Source organism: Neolamprologus brichardi, chromosome 1, assembly GCF_056152115.1.
Source record: "Neolamprologus brichardi isolate AB-2024 chromosome 1, ASM5615211v1, whole genome shotgun sequence".
Taxonomy (NCBI): Eukaryota; Metazoa; Chordata; class Actinopteri; order Cichliformes; family Cichlidae; genus Neolamprologus; species Neolamprologus brichardi.
In genome coordinates this window covers 32,430,614-32,446,746 of record NC_142104.1, presented here as the reverse complement: position 1 = coordinate 32,446,746, position 16,133 = coordinate 32,430,614, and the positions used below count along the sequence as shown (strand labels likewise).

Here is a 16,133-nt window from a genome sequence, read left to right as displayed (position 1 = left end):
GCCATGTATTTTCAAGAACTTGACATGTAAATAGCACAGATTCTGATCAAAGAGGTTTTATGGTTTGAAAACAAAACACGATCAATCGATGAGCACAAATACCCTGATGTTAAATAGTGTGCTTGCTAGGCAGTGTTGCTTTGGGTAATATGTAGTGCATTTAGCTCTATTTGTTCCAATGTGATAATAATGTATGTCTGTGTATGCTTGTATGTGTGTTTGTCTATATATTAGTTCAAAGGAACTTCCACTTACCTGTCAATCAGATGTTTGCATGGTCAGTCTTAAAGTAGATTGCTGAAAGAGGCAGAGGAGATTTACAGGATGTTTGATGCACCAAGTTCTCATTTCTGATGATGTGGGGATCTTGGAGAACAAATTATTAACTCGAGCTGGGTAAAGCAGACTATGAACACTAATCTGCTCCAAAAAAACATTGAACTCTATGGCTTTCATGCAAATTAGAGCAGGGCTGGCCAAATGAGCAGGTTGGCATTTTAAATCATGTTGGATGTAGTAGACCGTTTGCGTATTGCTATAAGACTTGAATGATTAAAGCCTTTTTTGCCCTGAGAGAGATTTTAATGCTTTCACTCAGGGCCTTGTTCTGTGCCCTGTTATGTTCAATTTCTATAGAGATTCTCTGCCTTTATTTTTCAGAAAAAAATAAAAAAATAAATTAGGGTTTAGTTGAAACCACATGGAGCCATAAAATGTAATGAAGAGCTTGCATGTGCAGTTTGTGTTGCTGTAACTTGATGTCCATGTATAATAATCTTTGTCCTTTTCCTCCCGATAGTATAATACAATGCATGTTTACTTTAGGTAACTTTATGTTCTACATAAAGAAACAGAAGGTTGCTGTTGTCCTTTTACATAGGTGAAAGAATCAAAACAACAACAACAGCAACCAAAAAGAACTGCTAATTTGCTTAGCCTGCAAATCAACTTTGGGCAGTATAAGTAACCAAAGAAAGAGCAATTTATATAAGGGTTGTAGTGAAAACAGAAAGCAATCTTTAAAAGAAAAAAGGAATGTGTCATCTGCGTATAGGAGGTCGAGATACTGCCATTCATATAACATGTAGTGTTCTTTGATGTTTGCCAATATGTTACAAAACATCTTCAGGTAACCATTGGCCTTATAGATGTCCTCTTATGGTAGAATATTATATGTATTTCAGAAATAACATCACACAATAGCTGTCTGTCTCATATGGTACCAGTATTCCTATTGTTATGTCTGTTGTGTCTTTTTGGCACTTTATTGTGTGACCTATGAATGCATAGGTTAAATTTCTAATTACTTGAGTAATGTCATATATTTCTGTGTGTTCTATGTGAGGTACTGCTGCCTATGGATATAGATATGTGCCTCCAAAAGCCCATGACATCAATTTAATTTTAAAATTAAGAGTAGATATACACTATAACAATTATGTTTTAAAATGTGTGTGATGTGTGTAAACCCCCCAAACAAAACAAAACAAAACAAAACAAAAAAACAAGAAAGAATATATATATAATATATGTGAAATGCATTTATTTATTTTCAACTTCATCAATCTTTGAGGCTCTACCTCAGATTTTGTATTTATGTATAGAAATGCTATTGGATTATAGTATCTTTGCCAATTATAATATATCGCTATTATATCATGAAATATATACCCTATGAATCAATAAATAAATGTTATTGTTTTCCTTGTTGTCACTGGCTTCTTTTCAGACAGCACACATGCTGAGCTTGCAGAGCTATGAACAATAACAAAACGGAAATTTGGCTGAGACAATAAATCCCCTCTGCAAATCAGTCTGTCATGGCCATAAGAAAATATATCATACTGTTTGCTGTCGACTGAGAAATCACAATCAAAGAAGTGGAAAGTATAATGATAATACTTTAAAAGATACTGCAAGCATGTCACTCGTTGACCTATATTGAATACCCTCAACTGACTGAATAGCCATTAAGTGATTCTTGAGATAAGGGACAAAACATGTCCGGCAGATAAAACCCAATTTTGTGGTTAAAAATAGGCATACAAGTGTTAACCCAACTGCCTAAAAGACAAACCAAGGCAATGTTTATACAACAAAAGTATGATTTTGCATTTTTTATAAATATATATTTATTTTAAATGGTACAATACATTACCAGTACCTTAAAAATCCATTGTCCAGAAGCAGGTGTGATAATATTAAAATACAGAAAAAAAATTAAAAGTAATGTAAAATTAAACATCATGGCTCTCGTCACTAAGTATTTAAGTCAATACCTTATATAATATCAAAATATGCAATTGAAAATTAATTTTTACATATTTGGTAAGTGATTAAAATTGTGTCCATAGTTTTTGTCAACACCATCAGATTTTTTTTAAAGTACAAAAAAATCAGGAATTATTGTGGGTAGCTAACACTCTGAGGACCCCTTTACCACTTCCTGTTTGATACTCATGCCATGTGGTCACTGCTGTGATAATTTATTTGTTTTTATTTCATTTATTGCATACCTTTCTGTCACAACCATAGTGCGTCAACACCAAAGTCGATGTAATCCAAGATTTTATTTTCTTTTTTTGTAAAAAGAGCTTAATTTAGGTAGATTGTAGAGGCCATAAGCAACTGATGAAAAACAAGATGGCTTCTGTCAGAAAAACACGTGTTATGAGAGAAAGTAGGGTATTTTGTCAACACCATCAGATGTCAACACCATCAGGATTTTTGTCTGACGGTGTTGACCCTTTTTCTAATGGTGTTGACAAATTCCACAAAAGTGTGCTATTCAACATTTATATTAAGTTATTTTTTTTACTAATATTTCAGATATATTACTTCCTGTGTATTTTACTGATATTTCTGCTTCACAGATGTGTCAAATATGATCAAATTTGCATTATCTTGAATCTCATTGTTTATGTATACATTATTAATCCTGTAGGAAAATGCTTAGTCCACTGCATTTAACCCATTCACTCAATGATGCAGTGGGCAGCTACCAATCCAGGATAGCCGCTGTTCGTTGGATTTGAATGCCCAACCTTCCGATCATGTGGCATCTACTGAGCTATCTCTTCCCCGAGAGCTGTTCTTCAAGTGATGATGTATGAATCCTGCTTCCGGGCCTAAACTACTCTGTGTTTATTAAGCCTGTTGTGCTGTTAAAATGTTTTAATCCTTTTTATCTTGTTCTATTTCATCTGAACAAGCCCCTAAAAACAGCCAGTGATCACTGTCAGCCTAACCATCGGGAACCCTCACGGTAACTTTTATCAAGTGGAAAAAAGTTAGCATTCATCCTCCAGCTTCACTGTGTTTATATTATGCTAACATACAGTGGCTTGCAAAAGTATTCGGCCCCCTTGAACTTTTCCGCATTTTGTCACATTACATCCACAAACATGAATCAATTTTATTGGAATTCCACATGAAATACAAAGTGGTGTACACGTGAGAAGTGGAATGAAAATCATACATGATTCCAAACATTTTTTTTACAAATAAATAACTGAAAAGTGGGGTGTGCGTAATTATTCAGCCCCCTGAGTCAATACTTTGTAGAACCACCTTTTGCTGCAATTACAGCTGCCAGTCTTTTAGGGTATGTCTCTACCAGCTTTGCACATCTAGAGACTGAAATCCTTGCCCATTCTTCTTTGCAAAACAGCTCCAGCTCAGTTAGATTAGATGGACAGCATTTGTGAACACCAGTTTTCAGATCTTTTATTTGTAAGAAATGTTTGGAATCATGCATGATTTTTGTTCCACTTCTCAAGTGTACACCACTTTGTGTTGGTCTTTCATGTGGAATTCCAATAAAATTGATTCATGTTTGTGGCTGTAATGTGACAAAATGTGGAAAAGTTCAAGGGGGCCGAATACTTTTGAAAACCACTGTAGCTGTGTCGCTAGCGATCACGTAGCACAGGGGTGTCAAACTCAAATACACAGTGGGCCAAAATTCAAAACTGGAACAAAGTCGCGGGCTAATATTAATATTTATTGAGAAAAAAAAATCTTCCCCCAGATATAAGAATGAATCTTTTCTTATGGACTCAAATAAGTTTTGCTGGAAAACTGAATATGGAACAAGCAAAGCTTAATACTAAACGATATATATATATTAGCTGTATAATACCAGTAGGCCAGCTCTAATAGTAATTTGGTATGGCTTCGCGGGCCAGAGTTTGACACCTATGACTTATGGCAAAGTTACAGTCTCAATGTTATTCTTTATTTTTTCTCAGTGTCTTCTTGAGGGACAGTATGTGTATATGGGTACGTGATATTAAATGAATGTTTAAGTGCAGGTTATTGTGCAGACTCAGCACAGAACATCAAAGAGTTGATTTGTAGTGTGTCACATCAGTGTGGTGGCAGCTGTCCTGGCAGCCATTTTTGGAATTCCATAAGATACTATGATTCATATCAGTATGTCACACAAAAACATATTGTATTGAATGACACAAAAACAGAATCTTATGAGAATTATAAGATTCTGCTAACATTCTGTCCACATTTGATAACCTGCTTAGTGATGTGAAATCATCATCAATGTATGTGGGCAAAACAGAAGCAACTTTGGATTTCTAACTACAAATCCATTCTCTCTTGTTTCTTTTTGTCTTTATCCCACTCTAAAAGTTGGATGTAACAGTGAGACCAAATTCACAACCCAATAGAAACAGATCCAGCTACATTTACTGCAATGTTCAAACTGAATACAGGCTGCTGGCCATTGACATGTAGTATCCTTTTGACTTGAAGTCACCTGGAACTGTAGCTGTTCTGTAAACAAATAATGGAGCACAGTTTGACCAGAATAAGAACTAGAATCTTTAACACACTAAGATAATAAAATACACAAGCTATTTGGCTGGTAACTGGCAATAAGCCAGAGGACTAATGGCCCAGAAGGCCCAAATGAAACTAGTAATGTCCAGACATCTAGCCTATATTACTTAATATTCATTAACCTATTTAAAAAGCACTTTTGCTCTGTTTCAGGTAAAGTGTAAATCTGCACCTCTGATTTGTGTGATTACATTTTCTCTTTGTCTTTTTCTGCTGCAGCAGCCAAAGTCTGATTTATTATTTGGTAGAAGCATCATAACATCAAGAAAACTGGACAGTTAAAGGATTTTTCTTTTTACATAAAAAAGAAAAAAAATGTTTGATGATCTGAAATGTTTAAGTGTGACAAACATACAAATAAATAGGAAAACACTTTTTCACACCATTGTCATATAAAAGACTTACTTCCTTCATTCTGTTCATTGACCCCATTGTGGACCACTAACATTTTGTATACTATGTAGTATATACCTTATTTACTTTATTTATCAAATTTTGGGTTTGTTTTGGTTTTTTTGCACTACATTAGACAACATCAAAATAGCGTTGACATTTTTGTTATTTGTGTTTTGTAATCTTTATAAAAACCTAGAAAAAAAACCACCTCTTAATCTTTGGTATATGGCGAGGCGCTGTGGACATCCAAGTTTGTGATTGTGTAGATTTTTCAAATCAATACCATGGTTGCATCTACTGAAAATCTCTGTGAAGCTTAAATCTCAGTGACCTTGACTTCAAGGTCAGAAGTCAACTTTTCTGAAAATCGGAGGAGTGTCACATTTATAACACAGGTATGTCTACTAGGAGGCTGAAGGGTAGCACTATATATTTATAAACAATCAAAAACAACAATTTATTTCCAATTTGTATGGAATTTATTTCTGTAAACATGGTGTTTTAGGTCGGATTAAAGGACTGATGTGATGGTAAGGTGTCCGCTGCTCTGCTTTGAATATTGGTAGGCTTTTTTAAAAAAATTTTCACAAGAATTGCTACTTCCCCTAGAGTTTTGGCCACCCTAGCAATCAGAAGATTCCCTATGAGCAAGCATTTAGCGACAGTAGGAAGGAAAAACTACCTTTAAAAAGGAAGAAACCTTCGACAGAACCAGGCTCAGGAAGGGACAGTCATCTGCCGCGACTGGTTGGGGTGGGGGGAGTGAAAATTAAAAAAAAAAAAAAGCCAAAGTGATAATTATTGGAGCAGGTTAATTAATATTTCCAGTGTAATTTGCTGTTAATATCCTTTTCCAACCCCAGTTTGTGTTTTTATCACTTTTGTCCAGGGTGGAAGATGCCATGCTGGAGATTGACTCTGTATGGTTTTTCAGTGTTGATACTTGGGAACCTGTTGGAGAGGCCAGGGCTGAAAAAGGGATGCCGGAGAACCTGAGAGGGTGTTATCCGCTGGTGTGCATCCAAGGCCAACATCTCTTTAATTAGGCTGACAAATAAGCGTTGGCCATCTTCTGGTCCTCGTCTAAACATCATTATTTGTTCGAGGTCATCCAGACGTTTATGTTTTATGTATCTTGTCTCCAAATATCCATATCCTGTCTCGTATTTAAATTGTTGGGCGGTCTTAAATGTCCAGCGTTGTTGGTTGTAGTTGTAGTTGTAGTTTGTGAAATAGTCTTCAGTGTACAAGCCAGGATCGAGAACATGATCTGGTGGCTGACCCTGAGTCTCTATGATGAATTTCAAAACATCATAATATTTTTTTCCAGGGTAGAGTGGCACCCCGTAACAAGCTCAACAGCCACCAGCCCCAGAGACCACATGTCACATGCTTCGTTATAAGGAAGGCCAAGCATAACCTCAGGTGCACTATAACCAACTGTCCCCACACGGTCACCAGGCATCACTGCAGACGCAGGACATGCGAGGCCAAAGTCTATAAGTTTGACTTTGATGGGAGACTCATAGCGATTTACAACCATGATGTTTCCAGGTTTGAGGTCAGCGTGCACTATTCCCAAAGAACCCAGGTGGGACAGAGCATTTGTGAGTTGACCTAAAATTGGCCTGACTTCACTTATGGGGAGACGCCGGTTATTTGGGTCCCGTATGTAGTCCCACAGGCATTGATCTAGGAGTTCAAATTTCAGGCAAACCCGCTCTCTGTCAAGGAAAAAGCCGTTCCATTGAACAATGTTGGCGGCATCTGGATCCAACCTTCGCAGCTGCTCCAGGATGAAAATTTCCTTTTTTGCCTGTTGCAGAATATCAGTACGGTTCTTATTTACCTTAATAGCCACAGCTTGGTTGGTTTTGGTATCACGGCATTTGGCTACAATACCAAAGCCCCCTTCTCCGAGGAAAGCCTCTACCTTGTAGTGGTTTCCCAAAATGCTCCCTTCAACTATTTCAAGCTCATCTGAGCTGAAGGATGGGCTGGCTGATGTGTGGACGAATACTTGCTGAGAAAATTCAACCGAGTTTTGAAAACTGCAGTTGATTTTCTCTGATCTCTTGCATTTCAAGTTTGAAGGGTGCTGAAAGACCACAGGGTTTTGTGGTCTTTCAGCACTCATGTCAATGCAAGGGGAACTCTTAGGGTTGAAAAAGGGATGCCGGAGAACCTCCGATGGTGTTATGCGCTGCTTTGCATCCAAGGCCAACATCTGTTTAATTAAGCTTACAAACAAACGTTGGCCGTTTTCAGGTCTTCGTCTAAACATCATTACTTGTTCGAGGTCATCGAGACGCGTCAGTTTTATGCATCTTGTCTCCAGGGACTCATATCCTGTCTCGTACTGAAATTGTTGGTCAGTCTTAAATGTCCAGCGCTGTTGGTTGTCGTTGTCTTCAATGAAATAGTCTTCAGTGTACACGCCAGAGTCTAGAACATGATCTGGTGGCTGACCCTGAGTCTCTATGATGAATTTCAAAACATCATAGTCTTCATTTCCAGGGTAGAGTGGCACCCCTGTACCAAGCTCCACAGCTACCAGCCCCAGAGACCACATGTCACTTGCTTTATTGTAAGGAAGGCCAAGCATAACCTCAGGTGCACTATAACCAACTGTCCCCACACGGTCACCAGGCATCACTGCAGACGCAGGACATGCGAGGCCAAAGTCTATAAGTTTGACTTTGATGGGAGACTCATGGCGGTTTACAACCATGATGTTTCCAGGTTTGAGGTCAGCGTGCACTATTCCCACAGAACCCAGGTGGGACAGAGCATTTGTGAGTTGACCTAAAATTGGCCTGACTTCACTTATGGGGAGACCCTGGTTTTTCCGGTCCCCTATATAGTCCCACAGGCATTGATCAAGGAGTTCGAACTTTAAGCAAACCTGCTCTCCATCGTGGAAAAAGCCGTTCCATTTAACAATGTTGGCGGCATCTGGATCCAACCTTCTCAGCTGCTCCAGGATGAAAATTTCCAGTTTTGCCTGTTGCAGAATATCAGGGCGGCTCTTGTTGACTTTAATAGCCACAGCTCGGTTGGTCATGGTATCACGACATTTGGCTACAATACCAAAGCCCCCTTCTCCAAGGAAAGCCTCTACCTTGTAGTGGTTTCCTAAAATGCTCCCTTTAACTATTTCAAGCTCATTTGAGCGGAAGGATGGGTTAGCTGACATGGTGAAATGTGTCTGCTTGGTCAGTGAATTGCTAAGTAACGTGAAATTCTCTCAAAACTCTCCAAAAGGGTTTGCTTACTGTCAGGTCAAGGTCCGTTGAACAGCAAAGTTTAACAGAGCAAAGCTCCTACTTAAGGGTTTTTTCTCTCAGCAAGATGATGACATCACAGGGGATCAAAGGCATTCTACTTTCGATCAAAGGCATTCTATTTTGATCAATGGCATTCTATTTTTTCAGTTGAAACACTGAAAAAATAGTGTTTCAACAGGGCAGGCTGGCGCCCTGTGGGAGGCAGAGGTGATAGGGTAAGGATGCAGAGGATAAGAAAAGATCTTATCTGTCAGCTCATCAGCGAGCAGCCGCAGAATCACAGGTGCAGCTTGGCAGGGGATGGAGAGTGAAGACAAAATCAACAATGACTTATGGCAGGGGTGTCAAACTCAAATACATAGTGGGCCAAAATTCAAAACTGGAACAAAGTCGCGGGCTAACATTAATATTTATTGAGAAAAAATCTTCCTCCAGATATAAGAATGAAACTTTTCTTATGGACTCAAATAAGTTTTGCTGGGAAACTGAATATGGAACAAGCAAAGCTTAATACTAAACAATATATATATTAGCTGTATAATACCAGTAAGCCAGCTCTAATAGTAATTTGGTATGGCTTCGCGGGCCAAATGTTATTAGGCTTCGCAGGCCAGAGTTTGACACCTATGACGTAGCACATCACTATATACCAGCTAGCCCAACTTTAGCAACCCTACAGAAGTCACTGCTGTTTAGTTTTCTGTCTTAATTTATGTTGGAAGTGATAGCAGAGCTGGTATATCATGTTTAGGTGGAAACAAGCAATTTATTATAACTCTGTTAAATTTCATATATTCTGTTTTCATGGATTCCTGCTGTTACACCTGGTAGAGCAGCCACACTGATCATTTTATTAAAGATGAAAGAATTTAGACAATTTGTAACTCTCAGTGATGCCGCAGAGTTCCTTTGACTTTGGGATCTGCAGCGGAGTTTGGACCTGAAAACGACTAATGACATCAGACTTAAAGACCGGATAGCATTTCTATTGCTTAATACATTATTGTGTTGTGAATATTCATCCTTAATCTGTATGCATTTATACTTAATCTGTATAAATGCATATGGGTCAGATGGGTACAAGATGGTACATTTCAGGCTAGAATGGCAAAGGGGAACCTGTCAGTAGAGGAACAAAAGAGAAGGAACAGGGAGGATCAAAAAAGAAGGAGAGAAAAGATTAACAGCCAGCCTGAGTTGAAGAAAGAGTTTCTCATAAAGGAAAGGGAAAGATGGAGAAATAGAGTGAAAGAGGGAAAAATAAAGAACATCAGGAAGAGAAAAAAGGCAGAAGAGAAGGTTTTGGAAACAAGCACAGAGAGACAAAAGGAGAGACAGTACAGGAGGGTCTAAACACACAACCACAGAGTACTTTAGGAATCAAGGAGTAGTAGGCGGCTACTTGCTGGAGAACTATTAAGATGTAGAACTTGACATGTGCAAAAACAGAATTGTTAGATGTGTCTTGTGATATTACATAAGTTGTTAAAGTTTAATGGTCATTTTGAAAGAAATAATATCTTGTTTTCTACTAGTGTGTCACCACCGTCAGCACCTTGTCAACTCCATAATATGGAGTTTTTGTTTATTTTTCTCTTTTGGAGAACCATATATTTTCCTCCCTCATGATCTTCCAATAAAAATACGTAATTTTCTCAATAAATGTGTAATTTGCATGCTGCTTAATATGATTGTTTCTTATACAGATTAAATACAAGCTTCTGAAAATATGTATGACTGTAACTCTAATAATAAAAAGCCAAAACAATCTTACTTTTAAATGTGGTATAATTACTTTGAAAACATATGTGCATAAACAATAGAATAGAGAAGCTGCTAATCAAAATAGCTGAAACAACTTAATTTAAAATATATATTTTTGCATTTCTTTGTGTCTGACGGTGTTGACAAAAACCTTGCACTGCTCCAGCAAAAACGTAAATCATTAAAAAATGTTACACCTGGGAGATTGTACCAAAACATGGTGAGTCAGCCAAAACTTTGTGTAACAATTATATGTAAATATGTTTTTTTTAAAAAAAAAAAAAATCAAAAAATATATTTTAGAAAATTAAAACCTGTTTTGTCCCTAATGTCAGGAATCACTGCATTATCTGATGTAATCACTTCTATAGGTGTGGTTAATAGGCATCCTCTTGTACCCTACTAGTATTTTAATAGGTGATTCATCTTCCATCATGCTCATTTTCGAACACAAGTATCCCTGATTATATAACAGGCTGCTATTAGTTCAGTAAAACTCTGATTGGTTTTGTAAAGGTATATACACAAATTCTCCAGTGGATGTCAACTGTTCTGACATGTGGCTAATGATGTGCAAGGATCATTTTAACCCTGACACATTATCTTTATTCTGACCCCAAACAATTACTGTGGTGCCAAAACTTTATCAAGAAATGGGTCAGTCAAAACAAAATTTAAAACAGAGGACACATCTTGAACTCGGCTAATTTATAGTGGAACCCTATATAGTGTAACACTTTCGGCATCAGTGAGTACACTAGGGTCTGCTGGGGTCAAAAATGACCCACGGAAAGTATAATATATGGACTTTGGCTGCTCTTTTAAAGTGGAAACAAGCCATCCATTATTTCTCTTCAGCAACATGACAGGACCACTGTTAAATGAGGCAATAACAACTTACTGAGTCTGTTAGGGAGTAAATGAGGTTGCCTACGGGTGATACTCGGTGTGATAAAAGCTGATAAAAGCCATCCACTGGGTCAGGCTGATAACACTCTACAACTTTGATGATACAAATGCTGCTCACTATAGTAGATAATCTGCATATTTTCACATCCAACACATTTGCAGTTCCTGTTCAGTTTAACAGAACACACTGATTATTATAGTGCATTATTATGTATCACACATACAATTAAGAGGACCTTAGCAATGTTGAGCAAGACTAGACTACAAGTTAATGCTCAACTGTCTTTGTTTATACATTTATATAGTTTAGTATTGCCAAAACTATCGTTGACGCAAACACTTTATATGTGTGAACAAAATTCATTTAAATTAATAATAATGGATTGGATTTATATAGCGCTTTTCAAGGCACCCAAAGCGCTTTACAATGCCACTATTCATTCACACACTGGTGGAGGCAAGCTACGGTTGTAGCCACAGCTGCCCTGGGGCAGACTGACAGAAGTGAGGCTGCCATATCGTGCCATCGGCCCCTCTGGCCAACACCAGTAGGCGGTAGGGTAAAGTGTCTTGCCCAAGAACACAACGACCAGGACAGAGAGCCCAGGGATCAAACCGGCGACCTTCCGGTTACAGATACGCTTCCCAACCCCCTGAGCCACGGTCGCCCCAATTTATATACCCCAATAAATATATTTGAAATTGCATTTCAAATATATTTTCTTCCAAAAAAACGAAAACCATATTTGATTATGTTTGGCTAAAACTAAAATGAATGCAAACTCAGGTGATAGAAGCAGTTTGAGGTGATTGCTGACCTGCTCATGTTTAGCTGGTAGAATTGTCAGGCTCACCATCAAACTGAACATGCTAACACCTAAGCATGAATTAGGGCTAAATACAAGAAGAGCTGTGAGTACAGCACGTTTTTTTGCAGGCTTTTACAAGTATACTATATTGCTTTACATGGATATGAACTTGAGCGAACCCATAGGGTTTAATATAATATCAGGTTGCTCTTTGCAGTTATATGAATTTCAACTCTTCTGGGAGGCCATTCCACATGGTTTAGGAGTGTGTTTATGGGAATTTTTGGCCATTCTTCCAGAAGAGCATTTGTGAGGTCAGACACTGATGTTGGACAAGAAGGTCAACATCAGTTATTAGAACAGTCTCTGCTCTAATTCATAACAAAGGTGTTCGGTTGGGTTAAGGTCAGGACTCTGTGCAGGCCAGTTATTTTCTTCCACACCAAACTTGCTCATCTGTGTCTTTATGGACCTTGCTTTATTCACTAGTGGGGAGTCATTATAACAAGAAGGGGCCATCCCCAAACTGTTCCCACAAAGTTGGGAGCATGAAATTATCCAAAATGTTTTGGTATGCTGAAGCAGGAAGAGTTCCTTTTAATAGAACTAAGGGGCCGAGCCCAACTCCTGAGAAACTACCCCATGCTATAATTTTCCTCGACCAAATTTTACACTTGGCACAGTACAGTCAGACAAGTACTGTTCTTCTTGCAACCTCCATTGGATTGCCAGATCCAATCACGCCAGAAGCGTGATTCCCCACTGCTCTGGAGTCCAGTGGTGGTGTGCTTTACACTAAATCCAATACTTTTAATTGCAGTTGGTAATGTAAGGCTTGGACATGGCAGCTGCTTGGTCATGGATATCAATTCTATGGTCTGTAGCAGTTGGCTCTGCAGAAAGTTTAGCATCCACTTAGTCTGCTCTGGCCATGGAAGTGATTGGAACACCTGAATTCAATGATTTGGATGGGTGAGTGAATAATTCTGGAACTATAATGTAAAACAAATGTAGAGGCAAATGACCGGATAGATTTTCTTAAGCAAAATCATAGGGAAATACAAAGGTGTTACTAACACATTTATTGTAATAACCAGTTTAAATATATTTTACATGCTTCCTTTGATGCTGTACTGCAGCATGAAAAGTCCAGCATCAAGCAGAGAGAAAAAAAAAATCAACATCTGCCTCATTACCTTTAATGTTTTTCTCTTTGAAAGTGCTTTGTTTCAAAAACTGCCAGCAGTCACTCAGCAGGAGCAGAGAGGGAACTTTTGAATTAAAAAGTAAAGGAAACGAGAGACTTTTGCACAGTCAGTTAAACTGTTTTACAACAGAATGCTTTGATTTTTCTGCATGTGAATGTTATCTCTCTTGTCTTTTGATATTTTGCACTTTTAATAGATTTTTTATGAATTTTCTCCAAAATGTTTAATCACTCTGAGTAATAACTGATAGTATAAACAGAGGATACAGAAGTACAAGTCTGGAATAATTTTGCATTTAAAAAATCCACAAAACTAATAACATAAAGTACACACATTTTTCTAAATTGCACAACCTGGCCAGATTTACTAAACTAAATTCATCAGATGTCATTGGCTGTGGAATTTTGTACTTCACTATCCAGAGATTCACATTAACAACAACAAACAAACAAACAAACAGACTAATTATTGCAAACTGGAAGGGAAATTTCCTTTGTTTGCTTCAGGTTAGCATCATTTACCATCTGTTGAAAGCACATACAAATTAAAAGTTTTTCTTTTCTTTTTTTAGTACAAGTGCTAGTACCTCTCCTCATGCAGCAGATATGTCTTACACTTTTACACTTTTTTACAGTAGAAGAAAAGTTTAATGCTTTAGACACTACTTTATCTCCTTCTTTGTAGGTGGTGACATACAGACATTTATCACTCTGATTGGGGCAGTCTTGCCCACTCACTGCCCGGCAGCATCTTTGTTTATTTCATCATCAGTTAAAAGTTGCCTGCCCAATGGCTAGATGACACTAGACTCAGATCACAGTTTCCTGCCTGTATTCATCTGACATAAAATTATTTAAGACTTCTCTCGTCAGATGATGAAAACTCATGAGATCAGTCAGGAACTGAGCTGTCCTCAGTGAGCAGAAGACTTCAGCGGCAGATGGGGAAAATGATTTTATGCCTGTAAAATACTAAATTTCAAGTTATGCTGACAAATAAGAACACTGTTAAGAACAACATATGGTTACAGAGCAACCTGATTTACTACCTGTTCCTGCAAGCACTTGTATTGTTCCACCACTGGTGTAGATAACTGAGTGATGTCTGTCTATACACTGTTTTATTTATCTGCCTTTCTGCCCCTGAAAGAAGTTCAGATAATTAAATGGCACTGCATTAGAGAATACTGCTCTGTTCACACTTAAAGACAGTTCTAATTGTTTCTTCTTGACTTGAGGGCATGATCCTTGGGAGTTACCTGAGAAAATTTGTTTATGTCTTTAATTTGTACCACTTTCAGATTCTGTGACTGACACATTCCTCTCCCTTTTAAAAGTTTGAGCTGGGAATCTGCTGTGCTGTGTGAGTAGCATCTTACTGTAATGATTGTATCCTATGTCTGTATACAGTGGCTTGCAAAAGTATTCGGCCCCCTTGAACTTTTCGACATTTTGTCACATTACAGCCACAAACATGAATCAATTTTATTGGAATTCCACATGAAAGACCAATACAAAGTGGTGTACACGTGAGAAGTGGAACAAAAATCAAACATGATTCAAAACATTTTTTTTACAAATAAATAACTGCAAAGTGGGGTGTGTGTAATTATTCAGCCCCCTTTGGTCTGAGTGCAGTCAGTTGCCCATAGACATTGCCTGATGAGTGCTAATGACTAAATAGAGTGCACCTGTGTGTAATCTAATGTCAGTACAAATACAGCTGCTCTGTGACGGCCTCAGAGGTTGTCTAAGAGAATATTGGGAGCAACAACACCATGAAGTCCAAAGAACACACCAGACAGGTCAGGGATAAAGTTATTGAGAAATTTAAAGCAGGCTTAGGCTACAAAAAGATTTCCCAAGCCTTGAACATCCCACGGAGCACTGTTCAAGCGATCATTCAGAAATGGAAGGAGTATGGCACAACCTTCTTTTTCCACTTCTTCCATGTACAAATTGGCCACGATGGGTGAAACTGGGGAGCCCATGGCACACCCATGTTTCTGCCTGTAGAACTGACCCTTGTATGTGAAGTAGGTGGAATGAAGACACAGTTCCAAAAGCAAACACACTTGGTCGATGCTGAGAGTGGTCCTGTTGCTGAGGTTGGTGTCATCCTGTAATCTCTTACGAACTACCTCCAATGCTTCCGTGACTGGGATGCAAGTGAAGAGAGATGTAACGTCTTGCGAGACCATGGTTTCATCTGCCTCCATAATGACATCTCTCACCTTCTCAACAAAATCCAGGGTGTTCTGGATGTGGTGTTCAGAGCTGCCCACCAGCGGGTTGAGGATCGAAGCCAGAAACTTGGAGATGTTATAGGTGACCAAGTTGATCATGCAGACAATCGGTCTTAAAGGTGCACCCTGTTTAAACAGAAAAACATGAAGGCAATTTTCCTGGCCTGGGATTTTATAAAAATATTCTGCACTAGATCAAAAACGAAAGAAAACCATTAATCAACATATGAACATTACCTGATGCTGCTGAAGTGAAGCAGAGCAAAGTTACAGAGGTTTTATTAGAGACACAGCTAAGCGTTTTGCAATTTTTCCTAATTTAAAGTTTACATTTGTTCAGTAGCCTATTGAACAGCAGAAATTAGGCTTTCTTTTCGGAAGTAAGTAAAAGGAAAAAAACAGCCGACAGCGCTGTAAACAACGGTAGACTTGTGCGTAACAAGCAAGCGAATAATGCAGAAAACAGAGATTTTTAGACGGGAAACTGTTCTTGAAGTACACTGAGAGAGAGAGCTGTGCATGAAGTGTGATTTTATCATGGTGGAAGCAAAACAGCAAAAGTCAGAGGGAATTCATGACGATATTTATGTGAAGCGTAGTTTGGATCTTCTTTTGCTGCTGGTTCAGTCAATATTGTTTGGAGAAAGATAAAAACTAC

The 16,133-nt window shown here is 38.2% G+C and overlaps 1 pseudogene; it reads right to left on the bottom strand.

Moving 5' to 3' along the window:
• Window positions 1-6,128: 6,128 nt before the first annotated feature.
• Window positions 6,129-8,449, bottom strand: LOC148106441 (uncharacterized; annotated as a pseudogene).
• Window positions 8,450-16,133: the final 7,684 nt, after the last annotated feature.